Consider the following 9,248-nt stretch of genomic DNA (forward strand, 5'->3'; position numbering starts at 1 on the left):
TTGACTTACGTCAATTTTCACAGTTCAAAACTCTAAAATAGGAATTGTTCCTCAGAAACTAGTCAGAACACCTCGAGAATTATGTCATTCATCTCTGCAAGTAAATAAATAATGAAATTGCCAGAATGCCAAAACAAGCAAAACAAGAAGAAAAAACACAACGACTATAAGGATCACTATATTACTGCAAACCTTTTACATAGCATAAAAGTATTTACTTATCCAAAGTTGGAACACCCTTCAGAAAATTTCTGGTTACGTCATGGATTACGTCACTGATGATGGCATGTCAATGCTAAATTATGATATTTCAAAATATAATCTAGACGCAGAGAAAGTAATTTAAGACTAACCAACTTGTTACTTATAAAATATGTTTTTTTTTGTTAAAATCAATTATTTTCTTTCTTAAAATCTCAAACAACAAAATTTACTTCTTTAGATCATTTTCATCTATTTATTGACATGCACTAATTGTTTTTCCCTATATCATGTATCCTCTATATAAATCAACAAGCTAAGACCTTTTTCCTAAATAGTGGTATTAAGTTTTGATTTATTATTCTTGTAATGTTATATCATTGTAATTTTTTTAAATTTACCATTTTCTTCAATTTCATCACTTAGGAGACATTTTTTGAGCAACATCAGAGAAAATTTTGATCTTTTTTATTGTTCATGTAGGATACTTGACCAATTTCATTTATGTTAATGGCCTACACTTCTAAATAAACGCGTATTATGAAAAAATTCTCATATGTGCGGTTTCAATCTAGCTTTATAGTTATGTGGTTTATTTTCATTTGTGATCCTTATTTCCTCGAAAAGCTTCCTCTTATTTTTATTTAATTGAGAAACTCATTTGTCATTAAAAATGTTTTAGATCTATAGTTTGGAAAAAAAAATTCGCCTTCTTTTCATTTTGTATAAATAATTTTTTGTATTTTGTTTTACTTATCTTCACTTTTTGATATAGTCTTTCAACATTTAAAAGAAAAGAGAAGTGATTCAGAAAAAAGTGGTATGTGCAAATTCTGATCCAACCAACCAATTTATGGATGTTGCAAGAACATGTAAGATTTCTTAGTCACTTTTCTTTTGAGGTATGCCCTCTTTTTTGTGGTTTTAGATGATGAATATTGTTTCTAATGTTTGGATTCTGATTTGAGTGAAACTGTAATTACTCTCTAATCTCTATTAAGTTGTTAATACGTTGAAGTGTTAATTGATGAGTAGAATTACTTCAATTTATGGTTCCCATCTCCTTGTTAAAGTGGTAAAGTTCCTTGAACTCATTCGGAGAGAATAGAAATGGAATGAATGTCCAGCTCCAAACCAAATGCAGAAATCAATACCATGGTCAAGGAGAACACTTGGAAGATGAATCATAAATCTTCTGAGAACTCTCTCAGTACTAAAACTTACCCCAATGAGCAAGTGTCAGCACCAGTATTACGAACATAGCCCTATTAAAAGATACACAAACTCAACCAATTGTTGAGCCTTTAAAAATGACACACTGTACCCCTCTATTTTAACCTAAGGATTCCCGTCATTGCTAAGTGTTAGTATTTGAAATATTGATGATGCTCACAAACATGCAACCTGGTCCTATGTTGATCAGTTATCTGAAGTCAATTGCTGAACAACTATAAAAGTTGCCACTTGTAATGTGATAAGTAAGCGCAAGCAACGAGACAAGTGTGCTCAACCAATCAGAGAACACTCGCTTGTTTTGTTCAGCGGATAATATATATTCATTAACATGAAACAACCTAGTTAAGCAATTCAACGCAAATAAAAAGGTGAACTTTGTCTTTGAAGAACTCAAGCGTTAAACACACACCTCAATGGACATGATAGAGTTATCAAGTGCGTCTTTCGGCGGTTTGTTAGGAAATATTTGTGATGTGGTAAACTTGTAAGATCCGTTTCTAGTATATAAAGGAGTTTGAAAAATTATACCAAGAGACTTCCTACCATATCTAGAATTACACCTAACTCACCCTGAGCTAGAAGCTATGGACGTTTGAAGTTGACCAAAACTCAACATTTTCTAACTTAAAATTTTTTCCAAACTTTCATTCTTTCGAAAAATTACTATTTCCAATTATTAGCTTCTTCCTAATTATTTCAAATCACGAGATGTTACAATATATCCCCCTTGGAAACATTCTTATTCAGATGAAATAACTCTTACTAGGATAAGGGTGTAGCACGCAACATTCATTTCAATCACCCACATGCAAATACAAAACAATATGCCGAGTTATAAATAAATTCCAAGAAAGGATTAGTACCTTAATTCAGAACTTCTCCGGATTCAAAGAGGTGTGGGTATCTCTTCTTCATATCCTCCTCAGCTTCCCAAGTAGTCTCTTCAACAAATTGGTTCCTCCAAAGGACTTTGATTGATGCTACCTCTTTCGTTCTCAACTTGCGAACTTGGCGATCTAGAATTTGAATCAGAATCTCTTCATAAGACAAGTTATCCTCGACCCCAATATCCTCGGTTGGTATGATCAAGGAAGGATCGCCCATGCACTTCATCAACATGGAAATGTGAAATACAGGATAAGCCGCTGCTAACTCTTGTGGTAGCTCCAACTTATAAGTTACTTTCCTAATCCTCTTGGCTATTTGATAAGGTCCAATATACCGGGGACTAAGCTTCCCCTTCTAAACATTAAGCCTAAAACCTATGGCTACTAATACTTAAATTGAGCATTGTAAATATATATATATATTTTATGTTTTTCTCACTTGGTATCCGATACCGAGGAAACGAGATCTCTATAACTTTGAACTTTTTCTTTTAAACTTTTTCTAAATATTTTATGTTTAAAAATAAAGACTTTTTACGTATAAAATTGAGAATCTCTTGTAAAAAGGACATACAACTAATTTTATTTTGTAAAGGGCTAGAAAATCATTTCTCCATTCGTTATCAACATACCCACTAAATTGAATCCATCTCAAAAAGTCCTACATTGGTCTAAAAAATTTCCAAAGAAAACATACTCCAAATTAAACCCCAAATCCTAAGACCTAAAAATGAAAGAACCCTAAACACTAACCCTAGAAACAGGATGCCAAGTTGGAGAATCATGTTTAGATCTTATTGGTCGTCTATCTTTGATGGTTGATCCTTGCTTTAGCGCATTAGATACATGCTCTCCTTTATGGGGTGCACAAACCCAATATCCACCATTATTATGACAATGACTTGCTCTTGGGGTATCATAATCTTCAATGGGGATTAAAGATCTGAAGTGACCACTTTTGAAAGAAACAATTATCAAAACCAAAGGAAGAAATGTTTTGAAAGAAATTGAGTAAGGAGTCATTTTTGCTTTAGCCTAATTTGTTTTCAATTGTGAGTGCAAAATCATGTTTTTTCTACATTATATAGGTAAAGAAGTGATGAAGCTAATAATTATTTATGAAATTTATAGAAGAACTTCCCTTATTATATTTGCTTTATTGGTAGACTAATTATTATTTACTTGAAAAATATATAGGAGAATTTCATTAATTATATAATCTAAAGACTACTTTTACCTGATTTTAGTGTAGGGAGAATTATGGTTTTGATAGCATAACTATAGAAAAACATTTCTTACTATATTTGTTTTATCGGTACACTAATTATTATTCTTTACTTGAAAAATATATAGGAGAATATTATTAATTATATAATCTAAAAAGTGTTTTGACTTGATTTTAGTGTAGGGAGTATCATAATTTTGGTCGTTTAACTATAGAAAAACTTTCTTAATTGTATTTGTTTTATCCGTAGATTAATTATTTTTTTTACTTGAAAATTATATAGAAATATTTCATTAATTATATAACCTAAAAACCATTACAACTCCATTTTGGTGCAGGGAGAATTATAGTTTTGGTCCCTTGACTATTATTAAATTTCCGTTATACAAGTCTTTGTGATTTATATTAGAATTAAATCAATTATTTATCAAAATAGATCTCGTAATTAATGTGTCAATTGTCGTGTGGACAAAATTTTAAGGTCAAACTAATTTGTCACGCGACTTTGGCGATTATATACAAATATTTGATCAAGTCAGTTTCGAAGTGTGTTTTGATAAATAATTGATGATATTTCACGTATGTACGCTATGTGGTTCATGTCCGCGCGAAGCAAAAGTTGAACGGAATGTGGTGGGCGATCTATTATTACTATCTCTTCTTCTTGTATCCTTCCCAAAGATGACAGGTGATCCGCGCAGTTATTCCCCTGTCTCGGCGTATGAAATAGTACAATCCCATGTTTTGATGTAAGACTCTTGCATTCTTGTATAACATCGTAGTCGGGATGACTTTCAGATACGTTACATAGCAAACTCAGGGATTCGCTCGAATCTGTCTCGATAATAACCTTCTTTAAATCGTAATTCTTTGACAAAATCAAACCTCCGTATATTCCCCATAATTCAGCTATAAAAATGGACGTGGCTCTCATGCCAAGTCGTCCATAGAACCCACCCAACCACCTTCCCTTGTCATCGCGTGCCACCCCTCCAAACCCCGCCAACTCCGAATTTGGCATGAAGCTGCCATCAGTATTGATTTTGATACATCCGTTCGGCGGAAAAGCCCAATTGATGAAAAAGGTTCTCTATGATTTTGATATTGAACTCTTGGAATTGTGGGAAAAGGGTTTTTGACAAAAAAAACTGTTGCCGTTTCCCCCTAAAATTGCACAACAACTAATGATAAAACTAGTAAGTATAACACGTACATATAATCTCGTAATTTGTTATGTTAGAAAACGAAACTAATTAATACTATTTATTTTCGGAAAATTAATCCTACTAGAAAAAGAAAACTAAGGAAGATTAGGATTTGATTTTTCAATAATAAATCTTTGCGTAATTCTTATTACTGAGCCTAGCGGGTGAACTTGTGGTAATGCTTATTTCTTTTTTACTAGTTTTCAATAGGGGTAACACTGAAAAATACCTCAACTTTGGTCAAATTTGTTGTTGTGATACTCGACTTTCATGAGGACTTATTACTTTCATGAACTATTTAATAGTGTATCTTTTATCGTGAACTATTTCACGTGGACACATCACTATTTATAATTTGCATTATTTTTTATGTCCACGTAGGCAAATATATATGTATAAAACACGATATTAGATAATATAGGGAGGTAATAGGTCTTCATGAATGTTTAATATTGTAACAACAAATTCAACCATAGTTAGGATATTGTTCAGACCATTATCCCTTTTTAATATTATCGAGGATTCATTAGAAATATCGAATTTCCTATATTCATTGTTAAGTGTTAAATTATATTAAGAAACATCAGGTGTCAAAGAAATAAATTACTTGACAACTTCAGCTGTCACTTTATGTCTTTTCTCAAAGAAAAACTTTGAAATTTAGAGAAAATAAATCTCCTCATAAACAAAAGTCTCTAAACGACTACATTCTGGATGTTCTTGTTGCTCCTGATATGAGAAGAGGGGTATTCAATTTATAAAGTTTCAAGTTTCTCCTATAAGGAAGGAATAAATCGAATATGTAAGAAAATTATATTTATAGTACTCTTTCAGGTAAAGAAAAAATATTTATGGTAATGTTTTATTTTGTTTTTTCTTTTAGGAAAAAAATAAATTTCAAAATATGTAGGATAATTTCATTAATTATATAACCCAAAAACCGTTACAACGACATTTTGGCGTAGGGAAATTATAATTAGGGTCGCTTGACTATTTTTAAATTTTTAAAAATACTTTGAAATTTTAATTAATTGAAGTAATGCACTTTTAATTTTCTATCAGTGACTCTTCACAAATTTATAACAATATCAATTATGACAAATTTCTTTTACCCTAATTTGCCTTTGTTTTTAGTGGTGAGTGCAAAGCCATCAAGCTATTTTTACATTATATAGTTGAAGTAGGTAATTATTTAGTCCAAGAGTCAATTCTACTCCATTTTGGTATTGGGATAATTGATGGTTTGGTCCTTCAGATATTGTTAAATTTTAATTTTGATTCTTGTGATAATTAACTTTGAAACCTTCAATTAATTGAAGGGGTGTACTTTTAATTCTTTTTTATGTAATTCATCAGAACATTATCACAATATCAAATTATCAATCATATAACTTTGGTAATTTGTTAATATGTAATATTAAATTTGTATTGTTACTCGATTCTTGAAGGTAATATAGTTCCAAAATAGTTTAAATATAATATATTTTTTACATAAAGGACAAAAATGCATATCTTTATTGATTAAAGATTAGCTATGCTAAATCATATACCATAAGGACTAAACTACAAATTCCACAACAAAGGGACTAAAATGCTATAAGAGGAATGTTACACAAGCAACTAGGGGTGTCAAATGTGAGGGTTGTGTTGAAATTGGAGATATTAAAATGGGTTGAGATAAAAATTATGTTGGGTCTTGACCCGCCCAAATTTACTGTGGGCTCAAATAGATTGGGTTCATTTTTAACACTCCTACAAGCAACTATTGGGCTGAGAAATAGACCCAGAAGACCTTCGTTATTTGGGATCAAGACCCAATTAGCAACTACTTTAAAAGGATCCTCAGTTAAAAAGAATAATTATGCATATTATGATCATGCTTAGGCAAAGTCTATATATTTCATCCTACTTTCTCTCAGCCTAGTTCCTCATCTCCTTCTTCAGTCAATCCTAATTCTTACTTTCACTATTTCTACATTTTGCTTGGGCTTTTACTTTTTGAGTCATTGTATTTAATTTCTCTAATTGAAATAGAACTTTAACCTTATTAATATAGTTGAGAAATTGGTTTGTGTCATCATTAGATTTAAGTTTATTACATGAATAAAAATGCATAATCTTAGTATATTGACTAGAACAAGTAAATAATAAATCCGATAAATTATTTGGTAAAGATTCCTGAAATATATAAACAAATAGGTCTACCCAACAACTAAGTAAATACTTTCTTTAGTTTAGGATCATTTGTTTTTACCTTCATGCTAAGAAATTAAAGACAATTTTGAAGTCCAATGTGGTTTTGTTCGACTTAATTTCTAATGAAAACAAATATATTAACCAAATATATTTTTTCTTAAATTGCCTAGCATGTCTAAAAGCTCATTGGGATCTCAGATAAATAAAAAGAGAGAAAATTTGTCCCAATTTGAATATTGAGTTTTCTTAATACATAGTTATTATGTTTCCATTGAAGAAGAATTAAACTCCAATATCATTCATGGCTGTAAGTAATGTTTCCTTCTTCAAAATTCTGATAATTATTGCACTTTAATTATCTTATTTTCTCTTAAATATTGTTTTGTGACATATATACAGTAGACGTAAATCACCTCATTGCATCGTGTATATACTTTTATATATTTTGAATCCCTTCAGTCATGTTAATACTTATTCTGTTTCAATTGTTTGTCTTACCTTTTTCCTTGTTTGGCAACTCTAATTTTAACGTTCACATTACATGTGTATGTCCACAAGAGGACATTTCAATACATTGTACATATCATTCGTTTAAAACCACAAAACTCAGACATCATCTTTACTTTATTAAAAGTTTTGTGTTGAATCAAAAATAGGCAAACAAGTTCGAGTAGACCTCAACTTGCTTAAGATTGAGGTGTTGTTGTTTTATACCAATAGAAATTATAGAGAACTTAAAGTATTTATATAATGTTGAGTTGAGATTCTTATGGTCGGCCTCAACTTTCTTAAGATTGAGGTGTTGTTGTTTTATACTTCTGAAGTAGTAGTTTTGCATCAGGGATCACAAGTTCCAAAATTTGGGAATTGGGATGGCGAAAATGTGCCATACACAACTTATTTTAAGAATGCGTGCAAAAGTAATAATAAAGGAGGTAAAATGATAAATCCAAATGATCCAGAGGCGAATCCAGAGGCCTATGCATATTGTGGAGATGAGGATGCTAGCATTAACTTTTCTCATAAGAAAACTCCTTTAGTCGAAAAACATCAGTACCATTATGGTCATCGCAGAAATCCTTCTGCAGAGTCGGGTCAAAACAAGAGTATTGGCCGACTAATTCAAATTCAGAGTCCTTTGGGGATAGTCAGAGACAGAGCATTTCAGGTGTAACATCCCATAAATTTGAAGTAACTAAGAATAAGCTAAGAAACTAAAAATATTCATTTTTGGAAATAAAGGGAAAATTTTGAAAAATTACCTAAGTTAAGAAAGTGAGTTTTGGTCATTTTCAAACGGCCCTAACTTGTAGCTCAGGATGAGTTAGAGGTAGTTCTTGATATGGCTGAAAATCTCTTTGAGAGATCTTTCCAACGCTGCCAAGTTTGCGCATTTTCAATATTGTATGAGGGAGATATGCCTATCAGAAGTTGGACTGTTGAAGTAAGGAAAGTCAAAATCCGAATTTAAGGAAGGGCAAACTAGTCTTTTCATTAATTAATTTCCTACTTCGTTTAAGGGTTTATTGGGGTAAAAACTGAGTTTAGTTCAGTTTTGGAAAAAAATATTCAAAATCACGCTTAGGGCTTCGAGAAGAGAGAAAAAAAGAAGGAAAGGGGAAAAAGATCAAGAATTCGCCAAGAACGTCAAGGTTTGCGAGTGGATTTCGTCAGGGGTGATGGTTGAATGATAAAAAGTGAAATTCTTGAAGAACATTGTTGAATTCTTGTTGGTTGAGTTGTTTCATGCCTAATGTTGATTTGATTCGTGTTTCTGGGTTGTATTTTGAGTCAAATCTATTTGTTATTGAGGGTACTAATGATCCTAAGTGTTTGGAGAAAGAACCATGGAAGTTTAGAGGGTTTAGAGATGAAAAACGAAGGAGAAAATTCGGAGATTTTCTGGGCAAGGGATGGAGCGCCGCGCCTGCCAGAGCGCCAAAAAAGTTCTTCCGAACTTTGGCCTTTAGTGCGTCGCGCTAGCTAGAGCGCCACCAAAAGTTCTGTAAACTTTGAGGGGCTGGCGCCCCGCGCCTCTCAGAGCGCCAGGGATGCCAATTCGCTCCATTCTTCCCCTATTTTTTCATACTAATTCCTAAGTGATGTACCTATGTTTCCTAATTGATACTAACACTCTAAGGTACATCTAAACATCATGAAATCATCCATAAACATGAGATCATGAACCTTGAATCCATAATTCAATTCAAGAAAAGTTAAGATTAAAGTCGAAGAACTTAAGAGTCAAGTCTAGAAATTTAGAAGCAAGTCAAAGCAATGTTCTTAAGAGTTTTAAAG

This window comes from Solanum pennellii, chromosome 7 (assembly GCF_001406875.1).
Source record: "Solanum pennellii chromosome 7, SPENNV200".
In the NCBI taxonomy this organism is placed as follows: Eukaryota; Viridiplantae; Streptophyta; class Magnoliopsida; order Solanales; family Solanaceae; genus Solanum; species Solanum pennellii.